This window comes from Mastomys coucha, unplaced genomic scaffold, assembly GCF_008632895.1.
Source record: "Mastomys coucha isolate ucsf_1 unplaced genomic scaffold, UCSF_Mcou_1 pScaffold9, whole genome shotgun sequence".
NCBI classification, from domain to species: domain Eukaryota; kingdom Metazoa; phylum Chordata; class Mammalia; order Rodentia; family Muridae; genus Mastomys; species Mastomys coucha.
In genome coordinates, this window is record NW_022196915.1 from 51,644,297 (window position 1) to 51,663,428 (window position 19,132).

Consider the following 19,132-nt stretch of genomic DNA (forward strand, 5'->3'; position numbering starts at 1 on the left):
CCCCCCCCCCAAATTTCATACCTCCTTTTGCATTTCAGGTAAACTCATAATCTTTAACTTGGTTGACTTGGCTCTGGAGAATATGGTCCCACTTATGTCTCTACATGTAGTCTAACTAACTTTTACCGTGGATGTCTTTATTCAGATCATGTAAGGTGTTTTCCAGTTCTTTTGAGTTCACTCTATTTCCTTTTGTCTTTGGAAATTAAAGTGTGTTCAGTTACCTACCTACCATATTTGTCTTTTCTTAGTTAATGTCTTCACATATTTCAGGACACTGTTTGAATGACAGTTTTCAAGAGATTCTTGAATTAGGCACCTCTAGTGCATGTTTCCACAGCAGCCCATTCTGTTTGTTGGACTTTTAGTTACCTCTTTGTGTTTGTCTTTCTTAGTGTAGACATTGCATTCCCAGAGACTTAACAGTTTGTGACTTTACTACAACACACATAATTTCCCAAATTCTTTCAAGGTCTGTGGGGAATGTTGGTAAAAGGTTAAAGGGTGAATTTGAGAGTATAATAAATAATAACATGAGTAAAAATTCTACTTTCTAAAGGAGCATTTTTTTGAGTGGGGGTTGCCTTACACGAAAGTCTGTGTAACACATGCATGCAGTCCCCATAGAGTCCAGAAGAGGGCATTGGATCCCCTGGAACTGGAGTTAAGGTGGCTGTGAACCACCATGTAGGATCAGGGAACGGAACCCAGGTCCTCCAAAAGAGTAATAAGTGGTCTTAACTGCTGAGCCAACTCTCCTGTCCTAATCACTGCCTCTTACAGAGCAGTCACTGTACCCCTCACATCACTAAGTGTTAATGCAGTACATCCTTTGATCTAGATGATAGTAGTCCATTTTACAGATTAAAAATGTGAGCTTCTGGGAAGTGAAGGAAGAGACTCCAAGTTGAACAGATTAAAAGTGAGAAAGCAGGATCAGAATCCTCAGCTCCCTGCACTGCAGCAGCACAGGGCAGGATTCACTCTTAGAGGCATGCAGACTGAGATGTTAGATGTAAATTAGAGTTTGTTTCAGTTACAGCCTTTAAAATGGTTATTGGTGCTGAGCATAGGCTCATATTTCCATGAGCCTGTCATAGAGGCAGAGTAATCTCAGGTTCCAGACCTGAAATGTTAAGACACTGTCTTAAAAACTTACTGGGAAAACAATTGAGGTTTTAAAATCTCCTTTGTCACCTAACAGGCCCTCTGCCACACCAGCCTAGTGAAGCTGGTGTTCTTTTGGTTTTGTTTGTTTTTATTTTGAATGGGGGACTCTGCAGCCCCTCTGGCCTGGAACTCACTCCCTGGCTCAGCTGACCTCAGAAGTGCAGAGGTCAGCTGACGGCGCTTTGTTGCTTTCATGGGTTCAAGCAGCTTCTTTGATGGGATTTGTTTTCTGACTTTACACTTAACTTTCTTCTTCTAAATATTTGTTTGTATTGATATATATGAGTGAGTGCCTGCTTATCTGTGTGAGTACCATGTGTATGCAAGGGCCCAAGGAGACCAAGGAAGATGCTGGATCCTCAGGAACTAGAATTATAAGCTACCCCATAAGGGTCCTGAGAACCAAACCCCAGTCCTTTTCAAGAGCAGCAAGTGTTCGTAACCACTAAACCATCTCTCCAGCCCCTAGCACCTCACTTTCTTTTTTAAAATGTATTTGACTACCTTGTATGTATGAGTGTTTTGCTCTCATACATGTCTGTATACCATTTGCATGCCTTAGTGCCCAAACAGGACAGAAGAGGGTCCTGAATCCCCAGAAGGTTACAGATAGTTGTGAGCTATCATGTGAGTGCTGGGAGTCAAAGCCAGGTCAGGTCCTCTGCAAGAACGGCAGTGCTCTTAACCACTGAGCCATCTCTCCAGCTCCTTGCACATCACTTTGATGATGTCTTTTCACACGAACACTGAAGACATTGAATACCATTTGAAGAGTTCCTAGTTAGATACTAACTCAAAGGATTTAATGACTGACTACATTTATAATATTATACATTATTCTGGCAGCTTTAACAAAATACATTCATTGATAGTTCCAATTATAACCCTTTTAGGAGAGATTGGAAATACATCTTCTAAATTGGCACATTTTATAGCACAGTTACTTTTTGGTGTAGGTCGAGCCTAATCAGATACAACCTAGTGGTCAATAGTTCAGCTAGATAATAGAAGTGGAAATTACCAGATTCCCTTGCCATAAAGTACATTGAGCAGACTGGCAGCAAGTAAGCTTGAAACAGGATGGCAGGGATTTTAGTGGTGAAGTGAGGGTTAAAGTGAAGTACAGGATGCAGGGTCTTTCTGAGCTAGCTCCAGTGACTGACAGAATCTTCGTGCTTATCCAGTCCACAGATATTTATTATGCAACCACAGTATACTCATAACATCCAGTTCCAACACATTCCATTTTAACTATTATGTTTGACCCCAAATAGCTACGCATGGAATTACTTATAATCTTGCTGAGACATAAGCTTGAATGTGACTTTGGGATTAATGGCACTCTTGTGAGTGAGGCAAGCACCTTGCCTCCACACTCGTTGGCTCTTGACAGCTGTTGTCACTCTCTCGTTAAAGGCCTGAAAGGGAAGTCATTTTGATCTCCATTATAGTGTACTTACTGAATTCCATGAGGGGAATTGTATATTACTGTTGCATTTACAAATTTAAAGCTGGGAAAGGCCACAGACTGCAGCTAAGCTCGAGGGCTATCCGTTGTTCAAAACTATTTCATTTTTACCTGTTCAAACTCACCGTTACTCCTGGGAAAACAGATGGAACAGACAAATAAATTTATGTATCAGTTCAGTAGAGGATGAGCAGAACTCCACATTCAGTGGTAGATTATATAGAAGGTCTTTGTTTAAAGCAGCAAATCCTGCTCCAAGGTCATTTAACAAATCCTTAAGGGTTAGAGTATATGGTTGATTCTCACCTTGTATAGACATTCCTGGTTTCTCCTTGACAGAGTGACAAATTCTTCTGACTTCCTTGATCTTGAATCAGGAGTATAACATCTTTCTTTATAAATGATTGTCCTTCATTATCTCACCAGAAACTGCTGGATGTGTTGCAGTTTGACTGTTAAAATGCCAACCTGATTTTGACAAGGGTAGAGGGTAAGGGGGGCGTTCTTCGTTCTGTTTCTCCTCGTTGGTTGATTAGTGCGCCCTCCTGTGTCCCTCTGACGTAATGTCATGTCAAGCCTTTTGAACATGGGATTTTATCATAGCCCCAGTAAGACAGATGTTTCCCTTTCTTAATTTCCTCAAGCCCTATAAAAGGCTTGTGTGGCATATAGCCTTATAACACATCTTGTATGGTAGTGCCCTGTGATAAAAGTGGACATTTTGCATTTCAGAATCCTAAAAGTAACTACCCTAGTGGCTTACCCTGAGTGCTCAGAGCCCTTTCCTGGTTTCTCTGATGGTCAGCAGTATGTTTTTGACAGACAGCCCACAACAGGGAGGGAACAGTCTCCCTCCCAACTCAGGGAAATGTAATCATTCCTGGTGGAAAATTGATTCCTAACTTACTATATATCAACAAAGATCCAAGTGTAAACCATCCCCTGCATCTCTGTCTTCACTCATTTAGTCAGTCAGCAAATCTTGAACACCTCCTCTGTACTACTAGGCATTGCTCAAGGGGCTGGTGTAGTGCAGAGATCAAAATAGTTGTATTTCCTGCCTCTGTGAAAATATAGCTTGCTGGGTTTGCTGTAGGATTCAGACAGTGTTAGAGTGAATGCCATGATTTAGCTATATTTTTGATCACTGGCTCAAGTATTCTTGTAGTAAAATAGTAGAGATTTTAGTTTTACTTGTAGTCAGTAATATGCCTTCTTAAAATTTTAGTAATGTCTAGCAGCCACTATCTTTCCATTATTCTGGTAATATGTGAGAAAGCTGTTACCTTTTTTCTTATGAATAATATAACTATCCCTTACGTCCTTGCCCCTTATCCACCTGCTACAGACCTTCATATGTACAAAACATACTTATAGTAGGGATTGTGCATGTGGAAAGACATCTCAGAAAGGGGCATGAGACTTCACACTTGGGAAGCAGAGGCAAGAAGAATGATGCAAATTCAAGGGCAGCCTGATCTGCATAGTGAGTTGAGGCCAGCAGGGATATTTAGTACGACTCTGCTCCCCTCCCCCATTAAGCTAAACAAACAAGCATGTCAATAAATAATGTGGTGCCATAAGCAATCTTTAAAAAAGATTTTCAGACAATCTCTACTGTTTTGAAACTGCCAGTGTGTGATCATTATGGGCTCAAATGATCACACACAGGTAGGCAAAGGATGTGAACCACAAAACTCCAGCAAAGCACCAGCTAGGAGCTGACGCGCTAGGCAGGACTACGAGAAGGACTGAAGCCAGAGGTTCTGAGGAAAAGTAGGACACGGAAAGGGATTAGAGAAAACTTTTTCTAGATTTTTAAATTTTATACGTGAGTGTTTTGCATGTATGTCTGTGTGAGAGACCAGATCTTAGGTTCAAGCTGACCTAGGGTTGAACTCAAATTAACCAACGAGCCAACACCTAGCACCAGTTTCCAGGTTACTCCCCAACAAGCCTGTCCCGGCACTTCACTTCCTATCAACCACCAATCAAGAGGAAAGCACAAGTTAAGTTAATGATTTGGCTCCCAGCACCAGCCAATTATTTTAAAGGGCAACAAAATTCCACAATAGCCCACCACTCAGATGTGTGCCAGGCTAGAAACCCCTTTGCTTGCTCACCTCTAAATGCTTGCCTGAAATTGGGCTCGGGGCTTCATCCTCCCATTCTGCTGCATCAGAATCGGCAGTGAGCCCGAGCTTGACCTTGAGTAAAAAGACCCTAGTGTGATTGCATCAGTGTTGGCTTCCTGGTAGCCTTTTGGGGTTTGCAAGGGCACACATGGTACCAAGTTCATTGGTAGCCCCCAACGAGGTCAGAAGAGGGTGTCAGATCCACTGGAATTTGAGTTATAGACAGTCCTGAGTTTGGGGAACAGTTGTCCTCTTCAAGAACAAGTGCTCTTAACTACTTACTAAGCCATCTCTTCAGCCCCTAGAAAAAACTTGTAAGAGAAAAGTCAACTTCAGAGCCTCAGGATGTTCATTGACCAAGAATGAAGAACTTACTATGAGGAAAACAAGTTTAAATCACCCCATATCGCTGTATGTCCATGCCTTCTTTAAGGCATCAAATGTTTACGTTTATTGAAGTCACAACCAAGTGAACTTTAGCTTCCTCAAAGATGGATAGTTGAGCAGACAACATTCAACAAGAGCATCTCTTTAATACAAATTGTGAAATTAATGCCCTTTTTTGCTCTTACGGTAGTTAATTTTGTTGTTGTTGTTGTTTTGTTTGTTTGTTTTGTTTTTCGAGGCAGGGTTTCTCTGTGTAGCCCTGGCTGTCCTGGAACTCTCTCTGTAGACCAGGCTGGCCTGGAACTCAGAAATTCGCCTGCCTCTGCCTCCCAAGTGCTGGGATTAAAGGTGTGTGCCACCACTGCTCAGCTAGTTAATTTTTTTTAATCATTCATGTTTATAAAGAATGGAGAAAGTTTATAACAAAATGTCTGACATAATCAAAATTTCAGACTTATGGCTTAAGCAGATACTGTCTTTTCCTAAGTACAATTTATCTATATGTTCCTTTTTCATTAAAATAAAAGGAACATATGTGATGATTAGTGTCTTTTGTCAGTTTGATAGAGTCTAGAATCACCTGGAAGATTGCTAATCCCAAAGATTAGCGGAGAAAGACTACCAACCCAAATCATCATTAATTAAAGCAAGCTTTTTAATTGTTGTGCGAAGGCTGTCTGCCCCTAAGGTAGGGGTTTGAGAGGTTAGCATTAGATGTGAGGAAGACTAGAGGTTGTTGTTGTTGTTGTTGTTGGGTTTTGTTTGTTTGTTTTGGAGTTTGGTTTGGTTTGATTTTGTTTTTTGAGACCAAGTTTCTCTGTGTAACCATCCTGGCTGTCCTGGGACTCCCTTTGTACTAGGCTGACCTTGAACTCACAGAGATCCTCCTTTGCCACCATACCTTGCTAAGACAAGATTTTTATAGCTTGGGGGCATAGGTTTTACAAGTTTGGGGGATTTGGTGGGCAAAATAGGCAGGTTTACATGAACAGGACATAACAAGGTAGTTGTAATGACCTCCTAAAACAAAGACACGGTCATAACAACAGGTCGTCATAATATGATAGCTATGGCAGCCCTTTTGAAACAAAGTTAGGATTGCAAAATGGCTATTAACTCTTTGAAACAAAACAGGATTTCCATTCCTGGAACAGGAAACAAGAATAAACCTAGTTTGTCTTAACTATACGATGGCTTTTAAGCATAAAATGGAGGCAAACTGGTTCTTCAAGATGGGCCTCTGACCATGCCTGTGAGGGGTTGTATTACATTAATGGAAAAGGGAAGCTTTGCTCACTATGGGTAGATCATGAGTCATGGGCTGTGTAAAACCTGGAAAAGCCACCTGAGCATTAGAATACATTTGTCCCTCTCTAATCCTGATTGTCAATACAATATGATAGCTACTTTAAGTTCATGTTGCCATAAATTCCCTACCATAATGGTTTGTACCTTGAACAATGGCCAAAATAAGCCCAGTCTTCCTTAAGTTGCCTTTGTAGGGTGTGTACCTCAGCAGTAGGAGAGGAACTGAGGTGGCATAGTTGGGCCTTCTAGTTACAGATTCCTTCCAACGGTCCCCCCACCCCCATATCTTGAAATAGGGATATAAAATGGTAGCTTTAACAAAGGATATTATAATGTTTTCCTATTTTTATATTTCAGACAGTTTCTTTGAGGTATTATGTATCGTGAAACACATGCGTTTAAAGAGTCAAATGTATTGGGTTTTTAGTGAATTTACAGTTATTCACTCATCATCACAATTTCTCCAAAAAGGTCTCTTATCATTCAACCTATGGGCCCGTGAAGCCTCTAATCTACTCCGTCACTGGAGACTTAGCCCTTCTAGTCTTATCATATGAATTGGATCATATACTGTAGTCTTTTATGTCTGGCAGCTTTCACCCACCTGTGGGAAGATTTTAGTCTGATATGTCCAACTTCACTTACTCTAAGTCTTTGTACAGTGTTGTTTAACTTGTAACAAAGCATGCACAATTTAAATGTACCATTTAACCACTTTTAAGCAAACAATGCAATGGCATTAAGTGCATTCTCGTTGTTATACAACACTGACCATACATTTCTAGAATGTTATAAGATTGTACACATTAAATTACCCACTTCCTGCTCCCCTCGACCTCTGGTTGTCAGCCATTGTCCTTTCTGTCCCTGTGAGTCTGGCTGTTCTAGGTACCTTGTCAGCACTCATACAGTGTGCACGCTCTCACTGCCTTAGATCACTCAGCAGTGTTTACAGGATTCTTCTATGTTATTACACATGTCACAATTTCCTTCTTAAAGGTTGAGGAATGTTCTATAATATAGACAATATTTGGTTTAATCAGACCTTTTGACTACTTCAGACACTGTGAATACAAATATCTGTCCAAGTCCTTGTTTTCAGTTTGCTCGAGTATTGTTTTTGTTTTCAGTATGTACTCAGAAATGAAATTGTTAAATCACCCAGAATTTTTTATTTAATTTGTTGAGGAGTCTCCTTAGTATGCTCATGGTTAGCTGTACCTGCACCCTTTTATAATCTCATCAGTAATGCACAAGGCTTGTGATTTCTCCACCTCCTTGTTAGTACTCATTCTCAGTCTGAGCTGATGTTCTAGAGAGAGCCATTCTGTATCTGGTAGTTCTGATTTGCATTTCCCTAATGATTATGCTGAGACTTCCTGGGTGCACATTTTTGTTTTGCTTTTTGTATGCATGCACTTTGTTTTGTTAACTTTTAGTTTTGAAAACAAACTGAGTATGTAAAAATGTCATTAACAAAATTGACAAGGCTCTGTCTAGACTGGTGTGGTGGCACAGTGTCATCCCAGAAGTCAAGTGAAGACCCGAGGCTTAGGAATTCAGGTCAGTTTTAGTCCAACCTAGGCTACATAAAGCCTCAACTCAGCCGGGCAGTGGTGACGCTTGCCTTTAATCCCAGCATTTGGAACGCAGAGGCAGGCAGATTTCTGAGTTCAAGGCCAGCCTAGTCTACAGATCGAGTTCCAGGAGAACCAGGGCTATACACAGAAACCCTGTCTCCAAAAAAACAAACAAACAAACAAAACTCTGAACTTAGAAGTCAAAAACCAGACTAACTCTCTTGAGGCGGAAGAGATGGCTTAGTGCTTAAGAATAATTGGGGCTCTTACAGAGGACCTGAGTTCAGTTTCTGGCACCCACATTAGACTTGCACTCACAGAGATCTGCCTGCCACTACCTCCTGAGAGCTGGGATTAAAGGCATGCACCACTACTCTCTGGCTCAGTATTTTTTTAAATTATTGAGCCCAAGGACAAGAAATCTTATCTCTTACTTAAATCATTTTACTGCCTTGGGTTCCAAAGAACCCAAAGCCGCCTTCTGGCCTCTGTGGGCACCAGGTATACACATGATGTACCATCATGAATGCAGGCAAAGCACTCATACATATAACATAAAGGTAAATAAGTCTTTAAATATGTACATATGTGAGTGTGTGAATATTCCCTCCTACTCTATCCTGTTCCCCAGAACAACTTTGTTGTTTGGTTTCTTGAGTGTCCTTGAAGATAGTCTGTGGGCTTATGTACATAAACATACTTAAAATCTCCTTATATTTTTGGATAAATGATGATAGTATTAATATTTTATGTGACATGTTTTCTCATGAGTTAGAAATGTACAGATCTTTTCCTATCCGTTTCTGTAACAATGGGACATGGTGGTGCATGCTTTTGATTCAGGCACTCTGGAGGTGGAGCAGGAGGCTGAGATGTTCATCTTCTACTGGTATTGAAGAGTGAGTTTGAGACTACCCTGTTTTAAGAAGAAATCTAGAACTGAATGGTCATGCCTAATAAACATGAACCTGGATATAACAATATCCAAGGACTTTTTGTTTTCTATGTACTTCAGCTCTAAACTGTGAAATGCTTTCAATGTGCCTTTCAAGTATTTTTAGAAATACTTTTAACAAACACTTTGTGTTTTGGTTTCCTGAAGGGATAGTTAGAGCTATGGCACTTAGCCTGGCTCTTGCCGGTACCTCCCCTCCTACCCACTACTTCAGTGTTAGCAGTAAAATTGTTTTATCCTGGCTAAAAAGTGGAAGCATAGTGTGTCGACCTGACTATAATCTGAGGTCCTTCTCGTGTGTTTTCGAGGACACCTGTGTGTGTTTGTTAGCATGTCCATTTCCATCCCTCCAGGTCTAGTTCCATTCTGCTGTACACTATTTGACTTGTAGGGCTCAGGCCAGAACTTCTGTATTTTACTTCTGCATCTTGCTTCTCACTCCAGAACTCCAGAGCATGCCAGACATCACATGTTCTATAAAATAGAAACCTTTCACTTTCTTACAAACTTAGAATGATTTGTTTCCATTAAAATCTTTTTTTGTGTGTGTGTGTGTGGGGGTGGTTCAAGACAGGGTTTCTTTGTATAGCCCTGGCTGTCCTGGAACTCACTTTGTAGACCAGGCTGGCCTGGAACTCAGAAATCCACCTGCCTCTGCTGGGATTAAAGGCGTGCGCCAGCACTGCCAGCTCATTAAAATCTTTTGTATGTGATTTTTTGCAACCAGGTTAACTTATTAAATTTTAAAGAGATAATTGTCATAATAAGGAAATATATGTGTGTGTGTGTGTGTGTGTGTGTGTGTGTGTGTGTGTGTGTTGAGACAGGCTTTCTCTGTGTAACCCTGGCTGTCCTGTAATTCACTTTGAAAACCAGGCTGGCTTTGAACAGGAGGGAGATCTGCCTCTCCTGAATACTGGGATTAAAGGCATCCACCACCACTGTCTGGCTTAATATTTTTTAAAATTATTGAGTCCAAGAACAAGAAATCTGCCAGGCAGTGGTGGCGCCTGCCTTTGATCCCAGCACTTTGAAGGCAGAAGCAGGTGGATTTCTGAGTTCGAGGCCAGGCTGGTCTACAGAGTGCATTCCACGACAGCTGAGGCTACACAGAGCAACCCTGTATTGAAAGACCAAAAAAAAAAAAAAAAACCAAGAAATCTTTTCTTGGGGCTGGTGAGATGGCTCAGCGGGGAAGAACACCGACTACTCTTCGGAAGGTCATGAGTTCAAATCCCAGCAACCACATGGTGGCTCACAACCACCCATAATGAGATCTGACGCCCTTGTCTGGTGCGTCTGAAGACAGCTACAGTGTACTTACATATAATAAATAAATAAAACTTTAAAAAAATAAAAATAAAAAAAAGAAGTCTTTTCTTTTACTTAAGTCATTGTACGGTATGGCCTCCTTCCATTTTAAAACTTCTTCTTAGTAGGTTATTTCCTTTAAAATATATATCTAAGCATTCTCTCTCTCTCTCTCCCCTCCCCCATGTGTGTGTGTGTGTGTGTGTGTGTGTGTGTACGTGTGTGTACGTGTGTGTGTACGCACACGAGAGAGCATGTGATGTTTGTTCACACTTTCCACCTTGAGGCAGGGTCTCTCACTAAACCTGGGGTTAAGCTGGCAGCCACTTTTAGGTTTGCAGCCACTTTTAGGCTCACAGCCGCACCCAGGTGTTTACATGGGTCTTGAGCATCCACTCTCAGGTCCACACGTCTGCACAGCAGGTGGACTTAGCCACTGAGCCATCTCCCCAACCCTAAATACTATATGTTATCGTTGTTACTGAATTGGAATCTTTTCCTACATACATAAGACACACACGCCCTTGTTAATTTTGCTTTACTGTTTTTTCTGTTGGGTTTTATGAAATTTCTAGGTGCATATTTTTGTGGCTCACCTTTCTTCAGACTTCATTTCCATCGTATGTAGCTGCATCTGTACTCATGTGCAGTGGTTTGGGTTGATGATGGTAGTAGGCATCTCCATCCTGTTTCTGGTGTGAGTGGTCCTGCCTTCTCAACACATCACCTTGATGCTGACTTTGGATTGAATTTCTTGAATAATTTATGTCCTACTGCTTTCCTGTTGTAGAATTTTCTAGTCATTACTAAAATGAAATTCTTTCACATGGTCTGACAATATGTTATTTTTTGCAGGAAAGATCTATTTGTGTTTGATTGTTTGCCCTAGGCAGTTAATTATATCTTGCAAGCCATTTCCAGAGTTTTAAGTAAACAGAGGATTTTACAGCTTGAAATCCTAGGCGACTTTTAGCCGATTCACAGAAATAATAAGACTTCTGTGACCTCAAAAGAAATGGCAAAGTTTCCACAAAAAACAGCAGCCAGAAATAGCTCTCTCTCCAGAGACAGGCCCTAGCAAGGCAAGAAACGTAAACAGATAGTCTGTTAAAATAAACATAATTGCCACTTACATGCTTTAAAACAATGTTATAGGAACAAAAGGGGGCTCAGAGCCAGGCCCACCTGGCAGCTTATTTATTTTAAAGGGTATTTGATCCAAGCTGCATAGTTCCAGTAGGAAGAAGAACCTGTTGCAGAATGATGATCTGTGACTGCCAGTGAGAGAGGCAGAAGCAAAAACCCATTGTCTGGTTGTCTGGGACAGTCTAATGAGTGCTACTGAGTGAATCTTGAGCCTGTCCTGTAAGCAGCACTGTTAGTGGTGTGGGATGTGTCAAGCAGCCTGCAGACACAGTGATTGATGGATGGGCTTTGGGAGATGGGCTGAAAAAGTGTAGTGGCCTATGTAAGATACAGGTTGTAAAGAATGAGTTCCATCTAGAAAATCACAGCTTCTTCCAGAAGTAAAATCTGAGCTGGCCTTTACAAAGCTCCTGAGGCAGAGGATTGTAGCTCAGTGGTAGGATGCTTGCCTAGCATGTACTAGACCCTGTTCCATCCTCAGCACCACCCACACAAAAGTACTTTGATTGGTTTATATGTGTGAATAGGAGAGTTGTATCTTCTTCTGGGTGGAGAAAACAACTAAAAGTAAAAAGAATGTACACATAAGGTGTTCATTTCTCCCATGATGGGCAAGTACAATCAACCGGTTCTTACTCCTAGCAACAGTGTGTGTAGTACTTATAGCTCATTATTGTGGAATATCATTTTCATCCCATGTTATTAACATCTGAAAGATTGTGAGTTTGGCTAACAGCAGTTACTGTAATGAGTGAGACTGGACAGACTTATGACCCAGGAACTGTTGGAAGGGGGCTAGCAAGTGAAATTTAGTGTTTAGTAATAGCTGCAGGGCTTTTATACAAACTTGGTAGTCTAAATACTGACAGAATAGGGATTTTTCTTTTCCATGGAAAGTTTCAAGGAAGTCTTAAAATTAAAAGTACAAATTTTGAACATGTGAAGACTTTAAGTTCATCTCTTTGGAAATCTTAAGACAGGAGTAAGAACCACATTGTATACAATTAAAAACTTTGGACTGGCCGGGCAGTGGTGGCACACGCCTTTAATCTCAGCACTTGGGAGGCAGAGGGAGGTGGATTTCTGAGTTCGAGGCCAGCCTGGTCTACAGAGTGAGTTCCAGGACAGCCAGGGCTACACAGAGAAACCCTGTCTCGAAAAACCAAAATAAATAAATAAATAAATAAATAAATAAATAAATACATAAAAGCCAAAACTTTGGACTGCAAAAGAAGAGGTCTGACTTTGGATGCACATACAGAAAGTGTTTTGGAAAACGGCATGTAATCAAAACATGAAGAGTTGAAGCTTAGCAAATGCATCAGAGCAAGCCCAAAGTTGGAATTCCATGTCTAGAACAAAGGCTATGCCAGCTGCTTCACAGGGGGCCTCAGAAGCAGAAGGCAAAGGCAGCCTGAAAAGCAGTAAGACTAGCAGATGGCTAGACTAGGAGACGAGATTGGGATCCAAAAAGGAGAGAACAGCGCTAATAATTCAACGATGAGTTACTAACCAGTGTGATGCTGTGTTCAGAGCTGTGAGGTTGCTGTGTTCTGATTTAGTTTGTCGTCATTATTATCATTATCATTGTGATTATCATTATCACATTGTTATTATCACATGGGGTGGGCAGGTGTGGAGAGTGGTACATGGAAAGGTCACAGGCGACTCTATGGCCTTGGTTCTTTCTCTCCTTCCGGCTCTTGTGAGCTTTAAAGATAGAACTCAGGTTGTCAGCCTTGCATGGCAGATACCTTTATTCACTGAGCCATGCCCACTGGCTCCTGGTTTGGTTTCGTGACATAGCATTTTAATGGGGTTTGTAGTGGTTTGAACAGGTATGGCCCCATAGAGACACGTGTTTGAATGCTTGACTGTAGAGAGTGGCACTATTAAAAGGTGTGGCCTTGTCAGAGGAAGTCTGTCACTGTGGAAGTGGTGGGGCTTTAAGGTCATATAGGTGTTCAAGCTCTGCTCAGTGTGAAACAAATCCAGTCTCCTCCTGTCTGCTTTCAAATCAAGATGTAGAACTGTTGGCTCCTTCTCCAGCATCATGTCTACCTGCACACTGCCATGCTTCCTGTCATAATAGTGTACAAAACCTCTGAAACTGTAAGCCGGCAGCAGTGAAACCTTAACTAAGATGGAGATGCCACACTGACCTTGAACTCACCACGTAGGTGAGCCTGTCCTTGAACTGGACTCCTGACTCAGCTGCCTGAGGGTTGCAAGTATAGGACATGTTGTCTTTGGTGAAAATTTTCACACAGTCAAACTAGCCCCACCTGCAGTCATACACACAGTGGGTGAGTTTGAACCTATGAAGCACCCATGTATGCACATTAGTCTAAAGTGGAAGATACGTCTGTCAGACTCGTCCCTCTCTCAGCCATCAGCCTCCCTCCCTCCCTCCTCCCGTAGCTTTCCCTCTTCTGGTTAATATCAGTGCTGCGTTTGCCTGCTCTCAACCTCGTTTGAGTACAGCTACACCATATGCCCCATTTGTGTCTATTCCTTTACTCAGCATAATGTTGACCCGAAATCTTTGAAGTATGAAACTGGTATTATTGGCTTAAGCGACACAGAGCCTAAGGCCCCCTGCCTGTATCTTGTAGCTCCACAAAGGACTGACATGCTGCTGTGGGGATTGCCATCTTCATGTTGGGTTCCCTAGGTGCCCCTGGAAAAATCAGCCTGCTGAAACGACTTCTGTTTTGGGCCAGCTCCTGAGACCCAGTGCAGAGCTGCAGCAAGGCCCACAAGGAGAGTTCTGTCAAGAGAAACCGACTGGACTAAACTTGTCTCCTCGGGGAGGAATCAAAAGAATGTTTGATTAACACGTAAATCTTTTTATTTATTATTATGTATATGAGTACACGTTTTCAGACACACACCAGAAGAGTGCATCAGATCCCATTAGAGATGGTTGTGAGCCACCATGTAGTTGCTGGGAAATTGAGCTCAGGACCTCTGGAAGAGCAGTCAGTGCTCTTAACTGCTTAGCCATCTCTCTAGCCCACATGTAAATTTTTTTTAGACTTATTTATTTTATGTGTTTGTGTTTCTTGTTTTTGTCTGCATTATATGTATGTGTACCACATGCATTGCCAGGTCATTATGAAGGTCAGAACAGGCCATTGGATCTTCTAGAACTGGAGGTAGAGATGATTGTGAGCTGCCAGATGGGTATTGGGAACTGAATCAGGTGCTCCACAGGAATAGCCAGTGCTCTTAACCATAGAACTGTCTCTACCCCTAATGTGTAAATTTTTAAGGGCTTTTCTGGAAATAAAAATAACCCTATTATACAATCAATAAACACTACTGTAGATGGGTTTTTATTTTTCAGGGTATAATTGAGAAATATGAAGAAATAAAAATCACCTGTAATCCTCTGTAACAAGTGACTAACACTTTGATATACTGGGGCACTAGTCGGCTGATGGACTGACTCTGCGTGAATCAAAGTGTGACTCAGTTACCAGATTGAGCCTGAGTGACAGAATGTCTTACCAGCAACTTAAACAGGACAGATGCTTACAGCCCTCCAGTGTAAACCAGGTGCAGAGATGAGTAGTTCAGGGTTGGTGTAGTGGGTCCAGGTTCCTGCTAGCATAGTGCAACGTGTGACGACTTCATGTCCTTGTAGGACTGGCTGCTCATTATATCCTTACCTTAGCCAACAAGAAAGGGGCGGAGGGAAAAAAGGTATGCCCTCTCCTTTGTATGAATTCTTAAAGTGCGTGTACCACTTTGCTTTCCCTTGGCTGGGTTTTATTTTCATAGCAATGTCTGATTACAAGTGAGACTAGCAAGTACAGTCTCTGTTCCAGATAGCCACAATCACACCTTAGATTTGGAATCCTAATGTAAACAGATCTGTAGTTGCTTTGCTTTGCCTTCAACAGGGTTTCCCTGTGTTGCCCTGGCTGTCCTGGAACTCTCAATGAAGATCAGGCTGGCCTCAAATTCAGAGACTCACCTGCCTTTGCCTCTCCAGTTCTGGGATTAAAGGGGGGTGCGCCACCAACAACACACAGCCAGTTGCTTCGCCTGTAGCGGTGACAACATACCTGATGAAAGCAACTTAAGGGAAGGTTTACTTTGCCTTGGGGTTTGATGTATAGTCATTATGGCAAGAGTATAAGGCACATTGTATCCACTGTCAGGAAACAGATCAGTGCCTCTGGTTGCTCTCTCCTTTTTATTCAGTCCAGAACACTAGCCGTGAAATAATCCTGCCACAACAGGTAAATCTCTCTGGAGGCACCCTCAAGGACATGCCAGCAATTTGTCTTCTAAGTGATTCTAAAGCCCTTGAAGTTGATAATCAAGATTAACCTTTACAAGGTGACAAGCATCACTGTGAAAAGCTTTTCATTTTGAGTATAGTTAACTGTGAGTATGTCATATGTCACTCTAACACTGAACACAGGTTTACTTGCCAGTATGTAGGTTCTGGGGCTAACTCCAGTCATCAGACTCGGTAGCAGGTATATTTACTATATAAGCTGTCTTGCGCACTCTTCATTTGTTTATGTGAGGAAGCTCTTACTATGTAGTCCAGGCAGGCCTCATTCACAGCAGTCCTTCTGCCTCAGCTTCCTGAGGGCCTGAATTACAGGCACAAATGCCCTATGCCCGCTCTGCTCTTTTTCTTCCTCTACAAACCAACAACAAAGAGTGGCTAATGTTTAAAGGAGATAGTCACAAGTACAGAAATAAGAAGTACGTGGTGGAATGATGGGATGGTGCCAGCTTGGAACGTTTTGTTGGTTTTGTTTTGTTTTGTTTTGTTTTATGCTGAAATAGCAAGAATTTGCTCAGAGATCCTGTCTGTCCCACAGAAATAAAAGCATTGTAACTGTGGAAATTGCTAGAATCCTGACACCCAATGTTCAAAGCAAGCACATTTGTGTCAAAGTCCAGCTTTGACATGGCAGGTAAATTGGGATGGGGCATCGGCCATTGATCACTTGGCAGACTTTTCTCAGAGGGAATAAAACTTACCCTTCCCTCTGGGGCCTGTAGGGCCGGCAATAAGGGTGAGGGAACACACACACACACACACACACACACACACACACACACACACAGTGGATGAAGCAAGCTTCAACAAGCTCCAACAACTTTACATATCTACATACAGATACATACATTTGGTGGATGGAGCAGAGCTCCAACAACTTTATTTTTTCCCCCATATCTTATATATCCCAGCAAAATCTTTCAAGCAGTACAAAAATCACAATAATGGTTACATTCTATTTTTCTTTAAGTGAACAGTTACAATGACTATATGTAAGAAAAAACTTGTTCCCGATACCCCCAAGTAATAAAATCGATTAAAAAACAATTTCTGAGAACCCACACACATTCATAACTAAGCAACTTGTTATAGATTAATAAAGTGTAAGCAAGCATTTTAGCGTGCTTTATCTTAAGTTTGGAAGCTTTAGCATTGACCACATTTTGATTTTTTTTTCCTCTCCACAAATTAAGATAGCTTACTGAAGCATTGTCTCTTAGGTTATATCACTAAGACAAATGGAAAGAAGGGAAAAGAAAACTAAATGGGTGTGTAGGATGGGGGTTATTTAAGAATTAGAGAAGGGGGAAATAGCGTAATTTGCCTCCTACATAAGCAGTCACATGCATAGGTGTGACCTTTTCTCATCTATTCTAATGATTTCTTCACATTTATCACTTTCTGGTGCCAGGCAGCCTACAATCCCCAGCCAACCCCGACCTGTATTATTTCCTTCAGCCATAATTGTTCACCGTGAGCATTTCTACCTACTTCTGAGCATCTGTTGACTAGGATGTTGCTTTATAAAACTTCTCTTCGAATCTTGACTTGTTTTCTTGGAAGTGCAAGGCACAGGACTAGGATCCAAAGTAGTGAGAGCCCCAGAAATCACTTACTCGGCTATGTGTGGTATAAGATTTATTTATTTATTATATGTAAACACACTGTAGCTGTCTTCAGATACTTTTTCTTCTCTCTCTGGCCCCACTCACTCCACCCCTTTCACTCCAGCCCCACCCAGTACAGCCCAAAGATTTATTTATTATTTATTATATGTAAGTACACTGTAGCTGTCTTCAGACACCCCAGAAGAGGGCGTCAGATCTCATTAGGGTTGGTTGTGAGCCATCATGTGGTTGCTGGGAATTGAACTCAGGACCTTTGGAAGAGCAGTCAGTGCTTTTAACCACTGAGCCATCTCTCCAGCCCTATATTACAGACTTCTTTTACATACATGCTATAGACTCTCTGCCCCTCTTATCTTAACCAGATGTATAGTTTGACTGTGAATGTGATCAGCACATTTAACAATTCTACAACATAGAATCAAGCTAAAAAGTGGAAGTAAGTAAAAGATTAACAAATAAAATTGCAATATACTTAAAGAAGTCTCTGTCTAGAGGGCCTGGCCCCAAAAAAAAAAAAAATTAGTAGGAGTGCCATAGTTCCAGATTCAGCACATTTAGCTCAGTGTCTCAGGGTGACAAAAGCATAAGGAAGGTGTTCTTAAGAGAGGGTGCCTTCCCCCTTTCCATGCTACAGCAAGAGTCCTGTGCATCCTTGCTGGGACATAAAGGGACTCCTTGTGAACTGCTGTTACTGAGGGCAGTGACAGGTGCTTCGTTGGAGTGGAGCTGGAGTGGAGAAAAGCTTCTAAGCCCGTGCAGAACTAAGTTTCTCTTAAAAAAAAATCATTAAGGCTTAAGTAATGTAATTCCAATGTGTCCATTGTATGAGTACATGGAAAGAATAATTTTTAAAAAGCATCTTTGTGTTAAAAGAAAACTGAGAAAAGATTTAGTTAAATCTCATTTGTCCACTGAGAAATTTGAAACCTAAGGAAGTTTTGGCTTCTCCTCAGGGCAGTACCACCTTAGAGACAGAGTAAGAACTGCTCTCTATATGCAGGTCACACGATGTGCTTGATGTTGTGTTACAGCCCAGCAATAAAAACCGCTAGTTCATTTGTTTGTTACTTTGGAAGAAAGTACAAGCGACATATCCATCACTCTGAATGCGTGAGCTGATTCTCTTACGTCCATACAGTGAGGATGAGCTATCAGTGAGGACGAGTCAGCAGGGCATGCGGATTTCCAGTTGTTGCCCTGCGTTCCGGCCAGCAGTATCTTTCTAAAGATCACTGTTGATTAACATTTTATTTACTGACCAGTGTCATCTTCAACAATTGCCTGTTCAAATCTTTGTTCTCTTTGTTGTGTTGTTTGTACCTTAGTGAGTTGTAAGAGGTGGGTGGTTAATTGGGTTAGGGTCTTGGTGAAGCCTAAAGTGGCCTACATACAGCACCATTGTAGCCCACCTTTTGAACCCGGCACCCTCTCACCTTGGTTTCTCCAGTACTTAGATTACAGTTGCCATTACACCAAGCAAAGAACTTGGCATTTCCTTCTCTCTCTCTTCCTCTCTCTCTCTCAGCATGTATTAAGTATACATGATGACATTTCCATACATTTACACAATGTTATTTCAATCATATTCACCCCTTTCCCTGTTTTGCCCCCTCCCACTCCTGCTGATCTCCTTCCTAGCGTCCCAACCCAGCATCTTTACCAACTCAGTGTAAGGCCTTTTAGAGCAAACAAACCACTGTTTAAAAAGATTTAGATCTCTTGAGGATCCTTCCCC

General features: G+C 41.6%; 1 protein-coding gene across 3 annotated transcripts in view; it reads left to right on the top strand.

Annotated features, from left to right (window-relative positions):
• The window catches only part of Ints9 (integrator complex subunit 9), a 91,494-nt gene that overhangs the window by 3,268 nt on the left and 69,094 nt on the right, over positions 1 to 19,132 (top strand). The gene's annotated exons all lie outside the window — the stretch shown is intronic.